The following is a 25,224-nucleotide window of genomic DNA, read 5'->3' on the forward strand; positions in this document are numbered from 1 at the left end:
CTCACAAAAGCTTCAGAAGCTTTTGAGAGAGAAAGTGTTGATTAAAAATATCACTAATCACCTCAAATGTACAACACACGCTATGGAAGGCAAGTTCACAAATTAAAAGGAAAGGAGTGTTTTTATTTGGTGGCAATGGCCATAACATAAGGTCTGTTAGTAGCAAAGCCAGAAAGGAAAAGGAAAGTGGGGAAGAGATACAGAAGACAACTGGGGCACTGGAAAAGAATAAAGTAGTGTAAAGAAACTCTGATTCAAACGCAAATAAATGAAGGAGTGGATAATATATCAAATCTATAAAAATGTAAGGATAGGCTAGTTAAGATGAAAAGGATGTTTCCATAGAGCCCAAAGCAAAGTGAAACCAAGAACAAAGAGTAAGCAAGTTACCAATCCATTTATTCTTGAAGGATTTTTGACTAACTCTTGGAGACCTTAAATTTCCACTTTGATGGCTGTCACAGGGGACAGGTGATAAAGCCAAGTCTGCCTGAATTGAAAAATCTAATAGAAGCCCCTTCCACACAAGACCAGGACCTAAAAAGTATAATCTGTTCAAGAGTAAATCAGGAATGAATCCCTCTGGGCCAAACGGAACAAGAAAACCTTCAGTATTTTGAGTCCAGTGATACTGTGGAGTGGGGGCTGGGGGTGAGGTTCTCTGAGGAATCCTAACAACAAAATGTACGTTTTTTGGTATGAATTCATCCCACCTCTGAGGTCCCCCAAATTCCCAAATAGGTTTAATTAAATATGGTCATGCTAGTGAATGGTAAAATCAAATGACAAGAACTTTAGATCTTTTTGGGTACTACTCAGATCTCAAATAATACCCAAAGATAAAATTCTAAGGAAAAGGAACATCTCATAGTGAAAATTCAGAAAACGAAACAAAGCACCATGACAGAACTAGCCAAAACGAACCGGTGAAATAGATGTAGAATGATTTGACACAGAATATGTATCAGAAGTTTGAAAAAAAGCAAATATGAAAAACCACCATACAAAACTTTTGGAAAGGGGCACCTGAATGATTCAGTCAGTTAAATGTCCAACTTTGGCTCAGGCCATGAACTCATGATTCGGGAGTTTGAGTCCTTCAACAGGCACTGTCGGTGCAGAGCCTGCTTGGGATTCTCTCTCCCCCCCCCCCCCCCGCCCCTCCCCGCTCACCCCCCCCCCATTCTGTTTCTCTCAATCTCAAATTTAAAAACTTAAAAAAAAAACCCATAACACCTGAATATTTGAATTTGACATTTGAAGTAAAAAGGAGTGCAGACTTAGTGGAAGGAAGAATTAGTGAACTGGGTGAGGTAGGTCTCTTTAGAAAGTAACTAGAATGCTGCATAGACACAAAGAGAAAATATGAAAGAAAAGTAAGATGAGTAGGTTGGATGACCTAAGATATAACTATTTGGAGTTTCAGAAGAAAGGACATAATGAATGAAGGAATGGTTTACCAGATAAATTAGTAGCTGAGAAATTTCTAGAAGTGATAAAGGACACAAAATCCATAAGATGAAGAAACTTAATAAATCAAAAGCAGGATAAAAGTAATTTACACACACCAAAGTAAAGACACATCAGAGTGAAATTAAGATCAAAGAGCAAAGAGTTCCAAAAATCAGCCAAAGTAGAAAAAAGGGCAATTGGACTTTAGCTTACTTCCTGATAGCAACAACAGCCAAAAAACACTGGAGCATTCTCAATGTCCAGAGAGAAGGTGCCAACGTACTTCAGATTCAACAAAACTCTTTTGAGAATGAGGACAAAATAAAAATAATTTGAGACAAAGAAAATTTTCAAAAGATTAGAATTCCACTATTCTCTTAACCAAAATCAGTCCAGTTGGAAATCAAGAACAAAAAGAAAACCAGAAAAATATACCTTAAGTTTTGGAAATTTTAAAACATCTCTAAAAACTTACAGTTAAGAAATGATATAATGGAAATTAGAAAATACTCAGAACTGAATGAGAGTGACAAAGCTACGTACCAAAAGTTAGAGGATTGGATAAACAAAATGTGGTATATACCTACTGTAGAGTATGTTCATCTATAAAAAAGAAGTGAAATTTGATATGTGCTCTACTGAGCATCAACTTTGAAAACATTAAGTAGAATGAGCCAGACACAAAAGGCCAAATAGTGTGTAATTTCACTTCCATGAGGCATTTGGAGTAGTCAAATTCATAGAGACAGAAAGAATAGAGATCACCAGGGCCTGACGGTAGAGTGAAATGAGCACTTATTGTTTAATGAGTACAGAGTTTCTGTCTGGGATAAGAAAAGTTTTGAAAATGTTAAGTTTTACGTTATGTATATTTTACCACACACACACACACACACACACACACACACACACACACACACACTTGCCGGATGTGATTAAAGCACTTAAGGACACTTAGAGTTCTGAAGTTTTACTTTATAAACACTCATAGGAATTAAAAGGAGTTCTACTGGTAGTTAGCAGAGATCACAGATAACCAGTATTTCACAATGGGCCAGCAAGTCCTCATACCTCTTGAATGTCCCACCGTGCAATGGTTTAGTTATATATAAAAATATATAGGTGTGTGTGTGTGTGTGTGTGTGTGTGTGTGTGTGTGTGTATAAACCTAGAGCATAGTTCTCTTTTACATATAAAATATATTTTTTAAGAAATGTTTTTAACGTTTATTCATTTTAGACAGAGAGAGACAGAACGTGAGCAGGGGAGGGGCAGAGAGAGAGAGAGGGAGACACAGAATTGGAAGCAGGCTCTAGGCTCTGAGCTGTCAGCACAGAGCCCGATGTGGGGCTCGTACCCACAAACCAAGTCAGATGCTTAAACTGACTGAGCCACCCAGGTGTCCCTAAAATATATTTTTTACAGTTTTAACTCTCACTGAATTTTCCAGTCATGCAACCACTATGAAACCAAGAGGACCTTGACCTTCATTTTGCTCAGTTCACTTTTACTGAGATGTTTATTCACCATCTGTAATATCATATCACTTAAAGCAACATGCTCATGCTGGATGAATAATCAATGGCAGTACATCTACATGAGATTGCATTAGGTCAAGCCTATGAACAGATAGATACAGGTACTTCATGCTGATTTTTTGAGTAGTTGTGATCAAGTTATTTACAAATGTGTATTATAGTTTTCCTTTTATTTCTTATAATGAATATAATAAACAAATATAAAAAAATATAAATATACATTATTATATATAAATAATGGGTTGTATTACCTGTAACAGCAAAAGACTGGAAGCATCTCAAATAGTAATAAATAGGAGACTGGTTTAATTAGCTATATGTATCACCCACTAAAGTATTATATGTGAAAATGAATGAGAAAATCACTCTACCCCATGGAGTGATCTCAGGGTACGCTACTAATGAAAATCAAAGATGGGAGAAAAATAGAAGTATCATATGCTACCATTTATCTAAGGGGAAAGAAAAGGCATGTCAACACATAGACATGCACATATGCACTAACACATGCTTATTATCTTTTTAATCGAAGGATAAGCCTTTGATTGGTTACTGTGGGGGGGAGGAAGGGAACAAAATGGGGAGGGGGGGACTGGGGCACCTGGGTGGCTCCGTCAGTTAAGCGCAGATTCTTGATTTTGCCTTGGGTCATGATCTCACAGTTGACAGCACAGAACCTGGTTGGGATTCTCTCTCTCTCTCTCTCTCTCTCTCTCTCTCTCTCTCTCTCTCTCCCCCTCAATAAATTACCAACAAAAGTAGAATGAATACCACTACTTGAAATAAATAAGATACCACAGAGACCCAATCTAATAATCCATTGGCTGCTAAAAATGTCCTCGCATTTTTCACTTCACAGACAATACGTGAAACTTATTTAGCTTTACTATTAAGTGAAACAAAGACCACTGTACAAAATTAAATGCAATTTGGCAGAGGTTAAAAATTCCCATTTTCTTCTGTTCTTACATCTTTCGGGGTTACAACATCTACAATGGGAACTTCACTATGTGTTACACATTTAGCAAATACTCATTAACCAGGTTATGACACTGCTTCTATTATGAGCTATTATGATGTATCATATTTCCTCTACCAAACTCCCTTTGCGAGAAGGTACTAATTTTATCTCTCTCTTTACTCCCCAACAGCACCTGGCAAAGTGTTATATACGTATACATCAACATCGTAGAATACCAAAATGTGTTTTTCACCTACATAAACAATGTTAGCCAGTTTAGGCAAGTAAACTACTGCAACTAATCAAGTTGACTACTGAAAGACAATTCACTTACCTCTCTAGTCCTTCAATTCAATTACCTATAAAATGTATTAATACCTGAATTACTATTTTTGAAGTGACTGGGGACAGGAGACTGCAGGATGTGAAAAATGCTTTGAAAATTTTTTTATCTGGGTTTATTACCATTTAGTTCTTTTCCTCCAATGGTTTTGCTATGGTAGAAGAAACAAGTGTTATTAATTGCAACTAAAAAGATTGTCTACAAAATGCCAACAAAACTATGATAAATTATTAAGGTAAACAGAAATTTTGCCAAGATAAAGAGGAATATACAAAACTCAACTGCATTTCCCAAAGTGAAAAGGGAAAGGGAAAAGATACCATTTATAACATAATAAAAAAATACCAAGTTCCTAGAACAGAGGTTCCCAAATCTTCTCAACTCACGGTGCCCTTGTTATTCCCAGTAATTATTCAACAATGACAAAAGAAATTCCAAATGGTTTCATTTCTTTAGTAGTTAGGTCCAAACAACTTTGGGAAACATGCACCTGATGGGCACTGCACAACTCAAGACCTCAGACACTGCCCACACTCATTTCCTGCTCCATGCTGATCTTTGTACTTTTAATCTCGGCAATTGCTTCATAAAGACAGACATTATCAAATGTATCACAACTTAATGTTGAAACTGTGAACTCCCAAGAGCTCAAAGTCCACACAGTGCTCAACAGATGTCAATCACCGATACCCTCTAATATTTAAAATCCCATGGTGACTCTGAGCTCAGTGGGATATCAGTTTGGGAACCATGTAATTAGAACGTTTACACAGAGGGGAAATATACTCAAAGATATTAAGTAGAACTAATAAATGGAGAGAGATACTAATGTTTATGAATTTTAACACTCAAAACTGTACAGATGCCAAATTTCCTCAAATTAATCTACAGATTCAAAGTAATCTTAATCAGGGGTACCTGGATGACTCAGTCAGTTGAACGTCTGACTCTTGATTTCAGCTCAGGTTGTGATCCCAGGGTTGTGGGATTGAGCCCTGTGTGGGGCTCCATGCTGAATGGGATATTCATTCATTCATTCATTCATTCATTCTTTCTCCCCCCTCCTCTCCCCTGCTTATGCACTCACTCTAAAATAAATTAATTTAAGAACAAAACAAAACAAAAAATACCAAAGTAATCTTAATCAAAATCCCAAATGGGTTTTATGAAAAACTAGACAGCTAATTCCAAAATCTATACAGAAGAACAAAGGCTCAGGAGTAGCAAAGACACTCCCAAAATAGAATCATGTGGAGAGACTTGCCCTGCTATGAACATTTTTTATCTAAGAAATTGGATCCTGTACCAGATACCACACCACTTACGCATCTTTGCCAATCCTTTTAGCCTCACCTGTCTCTTATTCAAGCTGCTACTCCAGCAACCAGCTCTATGCTGGATGTGGCCATTTTTTTTCTTTTTTTATCGTTTTTAAAATTTTATTTATTTTTTAAAATTTACATCCAAATTAGTTAGCATATAGTGCAACAATGATTTCAGGAGTAGATTCCTTAGTGCCCCTTACCCATTTAGCCCATCCCCCCTCCCACAATCCCTCCAGTAACCCTCAGTTTGTTCTCCATATTTATGAGTCTCTTCTGTTTTGTCCCCCTCCCTGTTTTTATATTATTTTTTCCCCTTCCCTTATGTTCATCTGTTTTGTCTCTTAAAGTCCTCATATGAGTGAAGTCATAGGATTTTTGTCTTTCTCTAACTAATTTTGCTTCGCATATTACCCTCTAGTTCCATCCGCGTAGTAGCAAATGGCAAGATTTCATTCTTTTTGATTGCCAAGTAATACTCCATTGTATATAAATACCACATCTTCTTTATCCATTCATCCATCAATGGACACTTGGGCTCTTTCCATACTTTGGCTATTGTTGATAGTGCTGCTATACACATGGGGATGCATGTGTCCCTTCGAAACAGCACACCTGTATCCCGTGGATAAATGCCTAGTAGTGCAATTGCTGGATTGTAGGGTAGTTCTATTTTTAGGTTTTTGAGGAATGGACATAGCCATTTTTTAAATGCATACACAACATAACAATGCCTCACTTCATTCCTGAGCTGCGTACATTGCCACCCACCCACGTGCAATCTGGTAGTGCAGAGGTGAACCTATAACTATCCGTGATGAGAAGACATCCCATCTCATTAGACAGATCCTTTTTCTATCCTGTGTTGGATGATCCTGTGACAAACTTTCTATAACTTCCTGGAGGACAGTACAATGGGATTGAGCAATCAGTTACACTTCCATATGGGCTACCACCCTACGTATGCTCCACTCCCTCTTTCCCATTATTTCTGCTCCCTGGGATATATTCTTCCTAATAATGAAAAGATACATAAGCCTTCTGCTGCAAGCTCTGCCTTCTGGTGAATCCAGGCGAAGAAAGATTCCCTGCCTTATGTCATATCAAATAAAATTTTATATGGATTAAAGATTTAACGTGAAAGGAAAATTCTCATTTTTATTATTATTATTATTATTTTAATCTGTATTTATTTTTGAGAGAGACAGCATGAAAAGGGGAGGAGCAGAGAGGGAGATGCAGATTCTAAAGCAGGCTCCAGGCTCTGAGCTGTCAGCACAGAGCCTGATGCAGGGCTTGAACTCATGAAAGCGAGTTCATGACCTGAGCCAAAGTCAGATGCTCAACTGACTGAGCCACCCAGGCGCCCCGTAAAATTCTCATTTTTAGAAAATTATATAGGAGGATATCTTTATGTAGAAGAATACCTTTTATGACTGTAAAGGAAAAGAATGATAAATATGACTACATTCTATACTATAAAAAGACATGCCATAAACCAGGAGATATCTGCAACAGAAGTAAGTTGACAAAAATTGTATCCAGAATATAGAAAGAATTCTTATAAAGAAATATGTTCTGTACTCGCGCTAGTGGCAGTGGCAGCAGGTGCACCCTTGGCAGGCAAAATGATGCCAGCGAGTTCGTGACCTATATGTGCTGTGAAAATGCTCCTCTAGCAACCGCATCATCGGCACCAAGGACCACGCATCCATTCACATGAAAGTGGGTGAAGCTGACAAGGTGACGGGCAGGTTGGCCAGTTTAAAACCTACGCTATCTGTGGCGCCATTCACAGGATGGGTGAGAGAAACGACTCCACTCTGGTCAAGGCCGATGGCATCGTTTCAAAGAACTTCTGACCAAAGAAGATCATGGATGTGAGATACTTGTCATGAATAAATAGCACCCCCCCCCAAAAAAGAAATAAGTAAAAGACAAACAACCCAATAAATAATGGGCAAATGACATGAATGGGCATTTCATGGAAGATGACAAGTGAATAAAATACATGAGAACATGCCCAACCTCATAAAAAATCATGGAAATGTTAAGGCCAGTAGTAGATACGGAAATGTAAGTTAAGGCCATTAGTAGATACCATTTTACATCTTCTCGATTAAGAAGGCTGACCAAAATCAAATGCTACCAAGATGCAAAGAGAACTTTTATAACTGCTGGCAGGAGTGCAAAGTAGCAAAACTACTTCAGAGAACAATTTGGTATTAGCTTGTAAAGTTGTTTGCCTTTACATTCTGCAACTTAGCAGTTTTATTCCTGGATATAAATCCAAGAAACTCTTGCACATATACAAATTGTAAGAATATTTATAGTAGTACTGTCATACCAATAAAAGACCAAAAACAACCCTTTATATGCCAGGCTGTGTGCTGATAACAAACATTGCAAAATCTTAATGTTTTAACACAAAGAAGGTTTATTTCTAGTGGACACTAAGCTTGAGGAAGTTATTTTTCCTTAAGATAATTTATGGATCTAGGCTGCTGTGATTCTAAAGTTTACTATCTTAACAAGTTGTCACCAAAATGGAAGAGAGAGACTAAGGGAGCATGTGGGCTTTTAACTGTCTCAGTCCACAAGTGACATACCTTACTCATGGTTCAACAAAACCTGCCACATTCAAGGCAATCCATAAATATCTGTTGAATGAATGCATGAGTACAGAGGAATAAGAGATCATTTTTACCATCTCAAAATGATTTGTGAAAGTGCATGACTTTGACTTGATAAATGACATAAAAGATAGTTTCCACAGATAAAAAATGGGGGAAGGATACTCCAGTACTACCTATAGATTGCAGTGAACACGCTTCACCTCACAGACTGACTGTGAATGATCCTGAGAGGCTGGCTGCCACATCTTCCTGTAGGCTGTGATTAGAATTCTGAGGCTGCATTCCACTTCTGGGAGGGTATGAAATAAAATAATCCAGCAAAGACAGACAAAAAAAAAATATCTCCTTGCTTTAAGAAAAATGTTTTTTGGGGCTCCTGGGTGGCTCAGTAGGTTAAATGTCCGACTTCGGCTCAGGTCATGATCTCACGGTTCGTGGGTTCAAGCCCCCTGCCTGGCTCTATGATGACAGCTTGGAGCCTGGAGCCTGCTTCAGATTCTTTGTCTCCTTCTCTCTCTGCTTCTCCCCTGCTCACACTTTGTCTCTCTCTCTCTTTCTCAAAAATAAACATTAAAAAAAATAATTTTTTAAATGTTTTTTGGAAAATGATGGAGATATATATAATATATATATTACATATATATTCCTAAGCAGTATCAAATTACATACAGAGGTTTAAAAAACTGAACACTCAAGGGGCACCTAGCTGGCTTAGTCCATAGAGCACATGACTCTAATCTTAGGGTTGTGAAATTAATCTCCATGTTGCATGTGGATCCTACTTAAAAACAAAGAAAAAGAACAACAACAACAACAACTAAATACTTAGAAAAGTTTTCCTTTGGTGCGCCTGGGTGGCTCAGTTGGTTAAGCAGCCAACTCTTGATTTTGGCTAGGGTCATGATCTCACAGTTTGTGAGTTTTAGCCCCTCATGGGGCTTTACACTGACAGCACAGAGCCTGTTTAGGACTCTCTCTGTCCCTCTCCCCCACTCTCTCTCTCCCAAAAATAAATACATAAACTTAAAAAAATAATAAAATCTTTACAAAAAGTAAATAAAACTTGTTTCAGTATGAACATACCATTCTGTAAACTGCGCTATTTAATATGGGTGGATATACTGGACATATATGGGTATTTAAATTTAATTAAAATGAAATAAAATTCAGATACTTAGTCATACTAGCCATATTTCAAATGCTCGGTGGTTACATGTGGCTAGTGGCTGCCACATTGGGCAGCAGAGATATAGAACATCTACATCATGGCAACAAGTTCAAGTTGAACAGCACTATTCTAAATCCTTCTATACAACCACTCATATACAGTCAGAGGAAGAGTGGTTATTTTAATATTAGATATTTCTAAGTCAAGATTATACCGAAAAGGTTTAAAAACTAAACTTTAGTATAAAGTTTTAATGTTTTCCTTAAGTTTATCAAAAATGGAAAGCAAACAATTCACTTCTGTACCAACTTGGTTAAAAAGCTGACAAGTCAACAAGAACCAGTCTAGATTTAGTAGTATAGAATATATCTCTGAAAATGGGCCTAACATTATATATCCTGGTCACTTATTTATATAAGCCCAGTTGTGAATTAACACCCAAGAACTTTGCTTTCATTCTTTAGAATTACTGTCCGACTTTTAAAGTGTAAATGCCAATAAACAGTGATATGGAATTACAAAGGCTTTCTTTCATGAGAATCCTTCAGTCTTTGACATCTAGGCAAAGATTACTTCCTATACCTCAACAAGGGCAAAATTCAGTTTTCAATTTGTTTTCCCAGATTAAGTCTGCCAGAACCCTGTTTACTAAGAAGCGCATTCATATGAAAATCTTTGAGCAAAGAGGAGAAAAGCATGATGGACTTCTAAGATGCAACATTCCATCAATGCGATTACACTGCAACTACAATGTGATTAACATCCTGATGGTCATTTAAAAAAAATTTTTTTTCTACGTTTATTTATTTTTGGGACAGAGAGAGACAGAGCATGAACGGGGGAGGGGCAGAGAGAGAGGGAGACACAGAATCGGAAACAGGCTCCAGGCTCTGAGCCATCAGCCCAGAGCCTGACGCGGGGCTCGAACTCACGGACCGCGAGATCGTGACCTGGCTGAAGTCGGACGCTTAACCGACTGCGCCACCCAGGCGCCCCCTGATGGTCATTTAAAGAACACCAAAGTAATGTCTAGAGATTGTCTATTTGACAAGCTTCTATAAAAAGTTACAAAAATACTACATCAAAATAAAAAGCTTCTGCATAGCAAAGGAAACAACAAAACTAAAAGACAACAAAGATGACCTACAGAATGGGAGAAGATATTTGCAAATGACATAACTGATAAAGGGTTAGTATCCAAAATATATCAAGAACTTATGTAAGTCAACACCCAAAAAACCCCAAATAATCCAATTTAAAAAATGGGCAGAAGACATGAACAAAAGAACACATGAAGATGTACATGAAGATGTTCAACATCATTATTCATTAGGGAAACGCAAATCAAAACCACAATGAGATACCATCTCACACCGGTCAGAATGGAGAAAAAGGAACCCTTGTACACTGCTGGTGGGAATGCAAACTGGGTGAGCCACTACAGAAAACAGTATGGAGATTCCTCAAAAAATTAAAGTAGAATTACCATATGATCCAGCAATTCTACTACTGTGTATTTACCCAGAGAATATAAAAAAATGCTAATTCAAAAAGATTATGCACCCCTAAGTTTATTGCAGCATTATTTACAATAGCAAAATATGGAAGCAATCTAAGTGTCTATCAATAGATGAATGGGGTGCCTAGTTAGTTACGCGTCCAACTTTGGCTCAGGCACATGATCTCACGGTTTGTGGGTTTGAGCACCACATCAGCCTCTGTGCTGACAGCTCAGAGCCTGGAGCCTGCTTCGGATTCTGTATCTCCCTCTCTCTGCCCCTTCCCTGCTCACACTCTGTCTCTCAAAAATGAATGAACATTGGGGCACCTGGGTGGCTCAGTCGGCTGAGCGTCCGGCCTCGGCTCAGGTCATGATCTCACAGTTTGTGAGTTCAAGCCCCGCATCAGGCTCTGTGCTGACAGCATAGAGCCTGGAGCCTGCTTCTGATTCTGTGTCTCCCTCTCTCTCTCTGCTCCTACCCGGCTCATGCTCTGTCTCTCTCTCAAAAATAAATAAACATTAAAAAATTAAAAAAAAAAAAAAAGAATGAACATTAAAAAAAAATTTTTTTACACAGATGAATAAAGATGTGGTATATAAATATAATGGAATATTACCCCCCCAAAAAAGAATGAAACCTTGCCATCTGCAACAACGTGGATGGATCCAGAGGATATAATGCTAAGTACACTAAGTCAGACAAGACAAATACCTTATGACTGCACTCATGCATGGAAATTAAGTAACAAAACAGACAAACAACAAAAAAGAGACAGACAAAAAGCCAGACTCTTAAACACAGAGAACAAATTGATGGTCAACAGAAGGGAGGTAGGGCAGGGGGGGATGGGTAAAGTAGGTGAAAGGGATTACTGTGATGAGCACTGAGTAATACATCGAATTGTTGAACCACTATACTGTACACCTGAAACTAATATAACTCTGCATGTTAATTGTACTGGAATTAAAAATAATAATACAAAAAATATAATAAAAAATTTTAAAGTACTTACATAAATAAATTTTGCATAAACACCAAAGATAAAGTTCCTCCAAATGCTAGTATATATCATTTTGCATTATTATATTTCAAAGCCAATTTCTTCTGTAAACAAATATACAAAAGCAGCAGCAAGCACCACCACAGAAAGCTTTCCCTCCCAACTATCTCCTCTACCTAGCCATATTTGATCAAATGATTAACATTGATTCTTTTTAAGGGTAATAGACCTGAATGTTTTTCCCATGTTTCTACAATACACAAGGAGAAAAATACTTTTCTATATTCTAATTTTTATAAATGCACATGTACTGTTTTTGTAATGAGGAATAATAGCTGTCATCTTCAATTAAAAAAAATAAAAACTTTAGGTGAAATAGGTGAAGGTAAAGGGGATTAAGAGGTACAAACATCCAGTTATAAAATAAATAAGTCATAGGGATGAAAAGTACAGTATAGGGAATATAGTCAATAAGATTGTAATAATAACACTGTATGGTGACAGATGGTAACCACACTTATTGTGGTGAGCATTTTGTAATATACAGAATTGTCAAATCACTATACTGTACACCTGAAACCAATATAACATTGTATGTCAATCATAGCTGAATTAAAAAAAAACCCTATTGATCTTACAAGAGCTTCATATACTACTACTTTTTTTTTTTAATTTAAGAGAAACAGTGAGAATGGGGGAGGGGCAGAGAAAAAGAGGGAGAAAGGGCATCCCAAGCAGGCTCCAAGCTGTCAGCACAGAGCCTGATGTGGGACTCATCCTACAAACCGTGAGATCATGACCTGAGCCAAAATCAAGAGTCAGAGGATTGACTGACTGAGCCACCCAGGCGCCCTGCTCATATACTACTACTTCTTCAACTGTCATAATCTCATAGAAGTTCTACTCCTATGAGCTCTGACAGCACTAATACCATTCCCTTGCTGGTTACTGAGTTAGTGCCTCTCAATTCCAAGTTCATCCAGTCTGTCTATTCTGAAAATAGACCTGGGACTTTTAAAGTTTTTCCTTGGCCAGCGGGCACGATGTTAAGCTTTACCAGTAGAGGGCGCAGGAGAGACATTGTAGGAGAAAAGTTTTGCTTCCCGGTTCTGGTGTGTTTGCTCACCAGACTCCTCCAGCATCAGACTTGTATTCGGCAAGGTGACCAGCAGCATACCCAGCAGCCACCAGGTTCCCCCTACTCTCTTCTTGGGAGCTTTTGTAGTGGAGTTAACTAACACCTCCCTGTCAACAGCTTTCTCTGGTACCCTAGAGAACAGATGTTCAACAAGTTCTGCCCACACAGCACCACTGCTATTTAGGTATCCATAGGCATGCTGTCTCCAACAAGGTCTAGATCTCAGCTCTGGGGGAAGGAGGGTTCCTTCCTAGGTGCCGAGTGAGCTATGAGCCCTAGGTAGCAGCTGTTCCTTATATCTGCTATTACTATATTCTTCAGACTTGTATTTACTTCTTACTAGCTCACGCGTCATTATTCTACCCTCTTGTTATAATCAATAATTCGTTCCACGTTCAAATGATTCTGTGGTTTCTCTTCTGATTGGACCCAGAATGATAGAATCCCATCTGTAAGTTTTACACTTACACACTTCTTTGAACTTCAATCACCCGGCATCTAACTTTTCTTCTCTCTTTCTGTAAGATTTTTTTTTTAAGTTTATTTACTTATTTTGAGAGAGAGGGAGACTGCAAAAGCAGGGGAGGGGCAGAGAGAAGAAGAGACAGAATCCCAGGCAGGCTCTGCACCATCAGCACAGAGCCCAATGTGGGACTCGAACTCATGAACTGTGAGATCATGACCTGAGCCGAGATCAAAAGCTGGACATTTAACTGACTGTACCACCCAGGTGCCCCTCTATAAGATTTTAAACTCATGGCTGGCAAGGAACATTTTTCTTAATTTGCTGCATCAATCTGATGCTGTCCAATATAATTCTTTTAATACAGAGGGACTAACAAATGTTTAAACTCACTTCACATGATTCATAAATACTCTATACACCCTCATTAGTTTAAGACCGCTATAAACAAATAAAACACTTTTTAATGATCTGCAATGGTTTCAGAATTTCACCAACCAAACCATAAATAATCAGGATAGCATTAGAATGTACTCCTTGGTGTCCCTAGACTACAAGGTTTCAGAGACTGGAACAGCCAACATGCTTAGACCTCCTAGGCCCAGGAAGATAGGAGATATGAACTGCTCATGCTCACAGACTATTCATGGCTACAGGGTCAGAAAGAGGCTGAGGATGAATAATGCTTATTTTTGTATAAATGTGAAACAATAAGGTAAAAAATTATGCTCAGAACAAGGATGTTAAACAGCCAAGTGACAAGTTATTTACAAACAAGTAACATAACTACACTGGAATTTCAGGGTGATAAGGTTGGATGTAAAATAAAGGAGCACGAGGTTTTATGGTAAAGCTGCCTTCTGTGCTTTTGGAAACCTGGCAGAAACCCCCCTCTAACAAGCACAGTATCATCAACACTGAGAGTATGTCCTATGAGGGAAAGTGGGAAAGGGTCAGAAAGCTATCCTCACTGGCCCCAAACTTAATTTGCCTGATCTTTGCTGAAACGGTACACTCTAGCTTATCCCAGTAAAATGTAACCAGCTTGTGTAAAATCTGTATGAAATGCGTGTTTTCCTCAAGCCTCAAAACCAGCCCTCTGTGGGATTACCTCAGTAGCAAGTTAGAATTGGGAGTCATAGCTGGAAGTACAGAAAATATAAGAAACATGCAATTGCCTTGAGTTCAAACACAGAAAAAGTTGTGTGACTTTTCAAATGCCTTTTAGTAATGTAAAACAGTACCACTCAAAAAGAGTTACACTAACTGTTTTCTACCAGTACTCAATGAAATACAAAAATTGAGAGAAACTCAATTTAGAAACTCTCACAGTAATTTGCTATTGACACTAACAACAACAAAAAGGGACTGTATTTTGTATGTCTAATTTTTCTTTCATTTCCATTGTATAGTATTTTACAAAAGTTGTTAGTCCAGTACCAAAAGATTCTGAGAGGCACTGTTCTAAACCACTCAACGCTGAACACAAGATATTTTCCCAAAAGATCTGAATACATATTTCTCAAAAGATATAAAAACGGCCAATAAGCACATTGGAAGATACTCAATGTCATTAGCCATCACAGAAATGCAAATTAAAACCACAAGATACCATTTCACACCCATTAGGATGGCTACTATCAAAAAGAAAATAACAGGTGTTAGTGAGGATGTGGAGAAATTGGAACTCTCACACACTGCTGGCAGGATTGCAAAAGGGTACAGTCGCTTTGGAAAACAGCCTGTTAGCTCCTCAAAAGGTTAAACATGGAGTTACCCTATGACTCAGCAATTCCATTCCTATGTATATACTCAAAAGAAATGAAAGTATGTCCACACAAAAACCTATACACAAATGTTCACAGAAGCACTATTTGTCTAACAGTCAAAAAGTGAAAGCAGCCCTATTTCCATTAACAGATGAGTAGATAAATAAAATGTGGTGTACCCATACAATGGAATATTATTTAGCCATAAAAAGAAATGGAAGTATCCATACACACTACAATATAAATCGACCTTGAAAACACTGTGCTAAAATGAAACAAACCAACCACATAAGACATTTTCCATGAATCTACTTACATATCCAGAACAAATTTATAGAAACAGAAAACATATTGGTGGTTGCCTGGGACAAGGGGGGAGCAGTTGGGGTAAAACAAGTGACTGCTATCGGGTGCAAGATTTCTATTTGCGGTAATGCAAACATTAAAAAGTAGTGATGGTTAGGTAATCTTATGAATACAGTTAAAATATATAACACACAAAAACCCCCACTTAAATGTATACCCTTTAAAGGGTGGATTTTATCATAGATGAGTTATATTTCATTTTTTTTTAATTTAAAGGAAAAGAAGCCATATAGATGCAGAAAGGGAATAACAGAAACAGAGGCAGAAATGGAGGGTTTACTTCTGGTAAAGAAGCTACTCTGAAGAAATTGCTGCAGCCTCCTAGAGTAATTTAAAAAAAAAAAAGATTTCTAAACAAATGATTTGAAGAATAGAAACATCACTGGAATGATCATACAGCCTTTCAATGGGACAGCTTTCCAGGAGACAAAACGATTTAAAGTCACACTTCTTGCTGTGTTCAGAAAATGAATCATCGTAACTTCAAAGCCATTCCTCCTACATTCTATGCTACTGTTCTTCATATGTGAGAAAAAGACTGATAGTTATCATGTAACAAAACAACAACAACAACAAAAACACCGAAAAATAACAGCTGTCTGGATTATGTGTTCTGCTAGTAAAATTTCTATCAGGTGACATAAAAATATGGAAGTAAAAATGTTCAGTTTTTCCTTTAAGAAATTAATGTTCTCGGAGGAAAACAATTTTGAAAATCATTTGTTTCAGGCTTTCACACTCTTATCATAATACCCTAATTCTCAAAATCATCCATGCCTCTCAAAACTTCTAAATCACTGCAGCCCATGACTTAATCAGTTATTATCCCTAAATGCACTCTCAGCCCCTCCCAGTCTAATCTTCACACTGCAGGGAGCAACCCTGAAGTACATTAAATTTTGTCACTTCAGTGTCCTACTTAAAGCCTTCAAGTGGGATACTGAAGATAAAGCCCAACAATACATGCATGATAAGGTCCCTAACTTTCCAGACTCATTTCTTTGTAGTCTTTCCCTCTACGGGCTTTAAGTTTTATCCATTCTTCCAGTTTTTCTAACGGCCATCTCAGGCCTTCACAAATGACCTTCCAGGAAGATTTTTTGTTCACTGAACGGTCATCCTAATTTCCCTGGGAGCTTTCCTGGGACAAGGGACTTTCAATACTAAACCCAAGAAAGCCTGTGGCAAACTGCAACTGAGTTGGTCAGCCTATTTTCTGTCTACCACCTCCGCCTGTCGAGTATTGGCATACAGGTCACTTTCTCAGAAAACCTTTTCTAACATCTCTTCACTCCCATCCCATGTATCTTATTTTATCTCGTTTGTTAACATTCATCACACCGGATTTGCCTTTTTAATGTCTGTCTTCCCTTACTATGTTATAAACTCCACAAGCACGGATCCATTATTTTGTTGACCACCTCATCACCTAAAATTGTGTCCAGTTCATCTGTTTGCACGAGTAATTGCTGAATAAATAAACCAATGAAAGTTTTATCTATGATGGCATCAGAGTCAAGTAAAGGTTTTTTCCTTTTTAGGCTAGAAGGGACCCAGCAAAATTTGAAGATACAGTCACTATTCTGTCTTCTTTCAGGTCACTATTCCAGAAAACTAAGACAATTAATTAAACGCTCTATTTATTCTGATCCTCACAACTGATAAAACTGATCTAGGAATCTCACCTTAACAACCATATATATTCAGGATAAGACCAGCAGGACATTAAACAGTCTAAATTCTCACGATTCAATCCCTATTACAAGAATTCCTCAATTTACAACAGATCATATTCCTACTCAGAAGGTAGGATTCCAGGCAAAAGGAACAAGTATGAACATGTAAGTATGATCTAATTTATGGGACAGCAAAGAGACAAGAGGACATATGGCAGCAAGTAGTGAAAGGTCAGACTGTTGAATGGGGCCAAAAAGTCACAGGTGCTGGGCAACTGGGAGCACCAGAAGTTTGAGAGATTTGGTTTTAAGTATTTTTTATTCTTGGGGTGCTTGGGTGGCTCAGGTGATTAAGCACCTAACTCTTGATTTCAGCTCAGGTCATGATCTCTTGAACAATGAGATGGATCCCCGCGTTGGGCACCATGTTGACAGTGTGAGCCTGATTGGGATTCTCTCTCTCCATTTCTCTCTGCCCCTTCCCTGCTCACACGTGCGTACTCTATCAAAATAAACTTAAAAAAAAAAATGAGTTTAGGGGCACTTGGGTGGCTCAGTCAGTTAAGCATCCAACTTCGGCTCAGGTCATGATCTCTCAGTCTACGAATTTGAGCCCTGCTCGGGCTCTGTGCTGACAGCTCAGAGCCTGGAGCCTGCTTCAGATTCGGTGTCTCCCTCTCCCTCTGTCCCTCCCCTGCTTACACTCTATCTCTCTCTCAAAAAAATAAACATTAAAAAAATTTTAACAGGGGCGCCTGGGTGGCTCAGTCGGTTAAGCGTCTGACTTCAGCTCAGGTCATGATCTCGCGGTCCGTGAGTTCAAGCCCCGCATCGGGCTCTGTGCTGACAGGTCAGAGCCTGGATCCTGTTTCAGATTCTGTGTCTCCCTCTCTCTGTGATCCTCCCCCATTCATGCTCTGTCTCTCTCTGTCTCAAAAATAAATAAATGCTAAAAAAAAAATTTTTTTTTTAAATTTTAATAAAAAATGAGTTAAAAAAAAACACAATTATTTTTTATTTTCATCTCTTATTCTCAAAAGTGGTACATGATCATTACAAAAAAACCCAGACCAGAATAAAATCTAAATTCCACTTCCCAGAAAGACCTGTTTTTTATATTTTCATACTAGAAGCAGGGAAATTACACAGTTAAAGGAAAAACACCCTCAGGCTCTCCTAAGTCATTCAAATATTTATTTTGTGCCTACATTGTGTCAAATGCTAGAGATTAAAGATAACTACCATTCAGTGTCCCCTCTGAGCTTGCTGTCAGTGGGAAAAGTAATAACAAGATGACTACTGTGAAGGTAAGAGCAATAGGGATGAGTGGAATGCAATGGAAAACAGGACCCACAGCTCCCATTCATATGAGTAATGAGGCCAAGAAATCAGACTTGTCTTTTGAAAGATGAGAAGAAATTTGCCAGGCAAGTAAAGAGAGGAAGGTCTCTATACACAGAGGAAGCAGGATGTAAAGAAATGTAGTCTAAATGTGATCCTTTTTGTCTTCCCCTGGGCCTTCACCCAATCACCACACTAAAAAAGTGAAACAATGACCAAGCATGAAAGAAGGGTCAAGACTCAGAAAATGCTTCAAAAAGCCTGTACGGTAGAGAATGGGGAAGTAAGGAACAACAAAGACTACTTTAAAAAGGAAAAAAAGTTTTGGTCACAAACACCAAATAGCAAAAAAAAAAAAAAAAAAAAAAAAAGAGCAGGGCAATAAATATATGAAAAGAGAGATGCAAACTGGAACAAGATACCATTTCCTACCATCAAAGTGATAATCTATCAATCTAAAACAAGACCTTTTACTGAAAAATGGTCAATAGCAGACCGATTTTACTCAATTCCTTGGGTGGTTATCTAAGTTAAACAAAAATTGGAGCCAGCTTACCCTCATAAAAATGGTATCAAATCAGAAGCCACCCATGTAGTCTATCCCAAATTTCCATGAAAACAATTTATATCAGATCTCTGAAGGATTTCCGCTAGCTATAAGGTCAATCTTAACTGAGAAAAGATTCATGACCCAGCCATGCTCTGCTTCATATAAGAAAGTTCAACCATCTGCCTAAAAGAAAATATGAAGATATCTTGTCCTCTCTGCAAGCCACCTTTTATTTAGAGACCCAAAGTTGGCCTCAAAGAAACAAACTAATCAGCCAGTCTAGTTAAGTAAGCTGTTTCTTGCTATGCAGACAGAGGTGGGTTTCGTGGCAGCCAGCATTCATTTTCCTGTCTGATCTTTCTACATGCATTTAGGAAACTACCATGCAACTTCCAGAAAACAACCAAGAAGTGTCTATGTGCCTGTGTGTATGTATATAAGGTTCAGGTGGAGCTGTGTAAGTACAGAGAAACATGGATTGGCGCATGGCTTCCTGGGAGGTATAGTCCTATATAAGCAAAGTGTTGTGTTGTAGGTAGAATGCTAGAATCACAAAGAGCCCTAACAGTGCATATTAGAAACCAGGGTAGGGTAAGATCCCACCAGAACTATCATATTAGATGAGTAGCTACTAATCACTGGAACTCAGACTAGGAGCTGTGTTATCTTTCAGCAATACACCTAAGAAGAGGTTTCAACCAGAATCCCAGTCAACTACAGCAAGGATAATTCACAAACATTTCTAACAAATGCATATCAGATACTATATAACTGTTATAATTCAAAGATGAAGAAGCAGAAAATATATTCAACAATTTTTGTTGGTTCCAACAAAAAATAATGTAGCACAAGAGATAATTACCCATCACATAGAAGCAGAGCCTAATTTAGATGGTAAATAACCTCAAGACACAACTAACTTCCAGTTTGGCAAACTCTATGAAACAGGCATATATGGAGAGAAAAGACAATGATAAAACCAGAGTAAGAAGAAAAGGGAGTAGGGCAAATTTTTAAAGGATGTAAAGAAGCTAAAATTTCAATAGCAGAAATAAAGCCTACATTGGAAGAGATAAAGGAAAATAAAATGAGTGATAAGGACAAACGTTTTGAGAAGCTCATGGAAAAGACAGAAATGATAAGCCAGCCTAATTATTAAAAGTATTTTCAAGAAAGAAAACAGAACTAGATCAAAATAACCAAAAACATTTCTGGAAATGAAAAAAGAATGAAGAACAAAGATTATAAGGCACTAACGTATCAGGCAATATTAATGAACATTTATAAAAGATATAATCTGTCAAAACATTTCAGTAAAAAGAAAAATCTTTATCACCACCAGGCACAGGAAGCTCTGAAGCAAGATGATTAATGCAAGACAACACAGAACGACACCTACAGAACTTGAGGATGTTAGTGATCTAGTAATTATTAAATATGTCTTCTAGTTACTCTTACTAAAAATATTAGCTGAAAATTCTGGTTGACATACATGATCAATCAACTTAAATGTTAAGACAGAAAATTTGTTGGGGTGCCTGGCTGGCTCAGTCGGTTAAGTGTCCAACTCTTGATTTCGGCTCAGGTCATGATCTCACAGTTCGTGAGTCTGAGCCCCACATGGGACTCTGCGCTGACAGCACAGAGCCCACTTGGCATTCTCTCTCTCCTCTTCTCTCTCTCTCAAAAGTAAACATTAAAAAAAAAAAAATACAGGGGCGCCTGGGTGGCGCAGTCGGTTAAGCGTCCGACTTCAGCCAGGTCACGATCTCGCGGTCTGTGAGTTCGAGCCCCGCGTCGGGCTCTGGGCAGATGGCTCAGAGCCTGGAGCCTGTTTCCGAATCTGTGTCTCCCTCTCTCTCTGCCCCTCGCCCGTTCATGCTCTGTCTCTCTCTGTCCCAAAAATAAATAAACGTTGAAAAAAAAAAAAAAAAGAGAAAAAAAAATACAGAAAATTGGCAATGAGCACCAACTCCATTTAAATAAAACTTAAAGAATTTGTGTTAACATTCAATGTAATTACCAAGGGAAAAGTCTTGAAAGATAAGTTAAAAACATGAAATGGGTAAAAAATATACTAACTATATGAAGTTCCAAGCTCACCATAGAGTGAAAACACAGATAAAGTGAAAGTGGATTAAGAGTTGAGAAGCTAAAAGAAAAAAAAAAAAAAGAGTTGAGAAGCTAGTCTTCTAATATAGAAGGAGTCAAAGTATAATTTTTTCAGACTGAAAAAGCAGATAGGTTTATTTTTTTAACCTAGATTTACACTTGAATTCATATAAACTATAAAATAGTGGACTTAAAAACAGGATGTATAAATTCCAAATATCTGAGATAAAAGCAACCCAAATATAATTTACAATGCAAAAGACAGAAAATATCAACAGACAACTGGATAAACAAAATATGGTATACATCTGGCCCTTGAACAACACAGGTTTGAACTGTGCACTATATGCCAGTTTTTTGATACAGTACAGAACAATAGATATGTTTTCCTTATGATTTCCTTTGTAACATTTTCTTTTATCTTCCTTTATAAGAATATATAAGAATATAAGAATATAATTCATTTAATGTGTAAATTATGTGTTAATCATTGTTTATGTTATTTGTAAGGCTTCCAGTTAACAGTAGGGTATTATTAGTGGTTAAGGCTTCTGGTCAACAGTAGGGCATCAGTGGTTAAATTTTGGGAGAGTCAAAAGTGAGATGCAAACTGTGTATGGGGGGTTGACACCTCTAATCCCCGTATTGTTCGAGGGTCAAGTATATATATACAATGGAGTATTAGCCTTAGAACAGAATGAAGTACCAATCCATGCTATACATGGCATGTGAAATAAGCCAGACACAAAAGGACAAATATTGTATGATTCCACTTATATGAATCATCTAGAATAGGCAAAATCATAAAAGACATAAAGTAGATCACAGATAGGTTACTAAGGATTGTGGGTAGGGAGGAATGGGGAGTTAGTGTTTAATGAGTATAAGAGATTCAGTTGGGGAAGATGAGATGAATGGTGATGATGGGTGTACAAAATGTACATGTACTTAATGTCAAAGATTTATATAAAGTGGTCAAGACGGTAATTTTATCTTATGTGTATTTTACAACAATTAAAGCAGCAATTAATCATTAAAAACAAAAGCATTAAAAATAAAATAATAGAAACACACCCAACATAATTCATTATGACAATAAACTAAGCATTTACCTTGAATTAAAACAAAAACCACATGTAATTTAAAAGAGACACAGCTAGGGGTGCCTGGTTGGCTCAGTTGGTGAAGCATCCAACTTTTGATCTCTGGGTCATTGAGTTTGAGCCTACTTTAAAGGAAAAAAGAAAAAGAAAAAAAAAAAGGAGACACAACTAAAACAAAATGGCATGGAATGAGAAAGCTGGGTAATTTATTGAACAAAGAAATTTAGGACAGACAGGAATTTAAGTAAAATACAAGACTCAGAAAGCAGGGTGATTATTTTTGATTAAGTGTAATCTATAATGAAGATCTTTAGCAGTAGAGAACTTAACATGCATCAAATAATACTGCATCAAAATACATGATAAAAATCATTAGGGTTGAGAGAATGAATGAGAAGCCAAGCCACAGACTGGAGAAAAATACCTGCAAAAGAAACATCTGATATATAAAGGACAGTTAATGAATATATACAAAGAACTCTTAAAACTCAACAATATAAAAATTAACAATCCAATTTAAAATGGGCCTAAGATCTGAAGAGGTACTTTACCAAAAATGATACAGAGATGGAAAAGCAGCATGTAAAAAGATGCTCAGGGCACCTGGATGGCTCAGTCGGTTAAGCATCTGACTTTTTTTTTGTGGGAGAGAGAGAAAATGCAAGTAGGGGAGGGGTGGAAGTGGGCCCACACTAACAACAGAGAACCCAATGTAGGGCTTGAACTCACAAACCATGAGATCATGACCTGGGCCAAAGTCGGATGCTCAACTGACTGAACCACCCAGGTGCCCCAAAGCATCCAACTCTTGATTTTGGCTCAGGTCATGACCTCACAGTTTCATGAGTTTGAGCCCCAGGTCAGACTCTGCTCTGACAGCTTGAAGCCTGCTTAGGAGTCTCCCTTTTTCCCTCTCTCTCTGCCCCTCTCCCAACTCACGTTCTGTCTCTCAAAATAAACTTAAAAAAAAAGAAAACAGATGCTCAACATCAATCATTAGAGTACTGCAAATCAAAACAATGAGATACCACTACACCTATTAAAATAGCTAAAGTCTAAAACACTAACAACATCAAATGCTCATGAGGATGTTGGGCAACAGGAACCCTCACCTACTGTTGGTTGAAAAGCAACATGGTATAGACACTTTGAAAAACAATTTAAAGGCTCCTTACAAAAATAAATATACTCTTACCATACAATCCAGCAATTGTGCTCCCTGGTATTTACTCAAATCAGCTGAAAACTTCTATCCATACAAAAACCAAATACAGGAGCACCTGGATGGCTCAGTTGGTTCAGCGACCAACTCTTGGTTTCAACTCAGTTTGGGTTCAAGCTCAGTGTCAAGTTCTGCATTGACAGCACAGAGCCTGCTTGGGATTCTTCCTCTCTCCTGTCCCTCCCCTGCTTATGCTCTGTCTCTCTCAAAATAAGTAAATAAATACACACAGATGTTTATAGCAACTCTATAAATGACAAATGTGAAAGCGACTGAGATATCCTTCAGCAGGTAAATGAATAAACAAACTGTAGTACATCCAATGGAATAATATTCAGTGCTAAAAATGAATGAGCTATTATTAAGCCATGAAAAGATATGAAGGAAACTTAAATGCATATTCCAAATTGAAAAGGTTATGTACTATATGATTCCAATTATAGGATATTCTGGAAAAGGCAACATTATGGAGACTGTAGAAGCACCAGTGGTTGCCAGGAATTAGGGAGAAGGGAGGGATAAATAGGTGGAACACAGGCGATTTTTAGGGTTGGGAAACTGTTCTGTTTTTCTGATGGATACATTTCATTATCCACCATTTGTCCACACCCATTGAATGTACAATATCAAGAGTGAACTCTGATGTAAACTATGGACTTTGTTTGATGTGTCCATGTTGGTTCATTAATTATAACAAATATACCACACATGGCAAGATATTGACTGTCGGGGAAGGAGTGCTGGCAGTACAGGGGAGCTTAGGGTATATGGCAACTCTGTATTCTTTACTCAATTTTGCCACGAACCTAAAATTGATATATAAAATCTATTAACTTAAATATTAAAAATCATTAGAGGGGCGCCTGGGTGGCGCAGTCGGTTAAGCGTCCGACTTCAGCCAGGTCACGATCTCGCGGCCCGTGAGTTCGAGCCCCGCGTCAGGCTCTGGGCTGATGGCTCAGAGCCTGGAGCCTGTTTCCGATTCTGTGTCTCCCTCTCTCTCTGCCCCTCCCCGGTTCATGCTCTGTCTCTCTCTGTCCCCAAAAAAATAAATAAACGTTGAAAAAAAAAAATCATTAGAAATGAAAGAAACCGACAACCAACCAACATGTACTTACTGCAAGCTCATGTGTTCTAAGTAGAATAGCAAAGTAACAGAGAAACAAGAAAAAGAAAGAAACCAAATAACTTCAGATGAAAGTGCTATAAAGAAAGACAAAAAGGGATGCCTGGCTGGCTCAGTCAGTAGAGTATGTGAATCTTAATCTCGGGGTCCTGAGCTCAAGCCCCACATTGGGCATGGAGCCTACTGTTAAAAACCAAACCAAACCAAACAAAACAAGACACAGAAGGGCAAGAAGACAGATACCAAGTGGGCTAGGTGGGGACTATTTTAGTAGACTGATCAGGTAAGGCCCCTTCAAAACAGTAATGCATGAAGGGAAGATTCAGGCAGAAGAAACAAAAATGTAAAAGTCCCAACGTGAAAATAAGGCTCTTAAAAACAATGCTACCCTGTCAGTCTTTGACATATTAAGATTTAAAAATTAATGAAGACTAAA

General features: G+C 37.9%; 1 protein-coding gene and 1 pseudogene across 1 annotated transcript in view; one reads left to right on the forward strand and one right to left on the reverse strand.

The window, feature by feature from the left end:
• The window catches only part of PAK2 (p21 (RAC1) activated kinase 2), a 92,351-nt gene that overhangs the window by 58,055 nt on the left and 9,072 nt on the right, over positions 1-25,224 (reverse strand). The gene's annotated exons all lie outside the window — the stretch shown is intronic.
• Positions 7,190-7,521, forward strand: LOC125174479 (40S ribosomal protein S21-like; annotated as a pseudogene).

Source organism: Prionailurus viverrinus, chromosome C2, assembly GCF_022837055.1.
Source record: "Prionailurus viverrinus isolate Anna chromosome C2, UM_Priviv_1.0, whole genome shotgun sequence".
NCBI classification, from domain to species: Eukaryota; Metazoa; Chordata; class Mammalia; order Carnivora; family Felidae; genus Prionailurus; species Prionailurus viverrinus.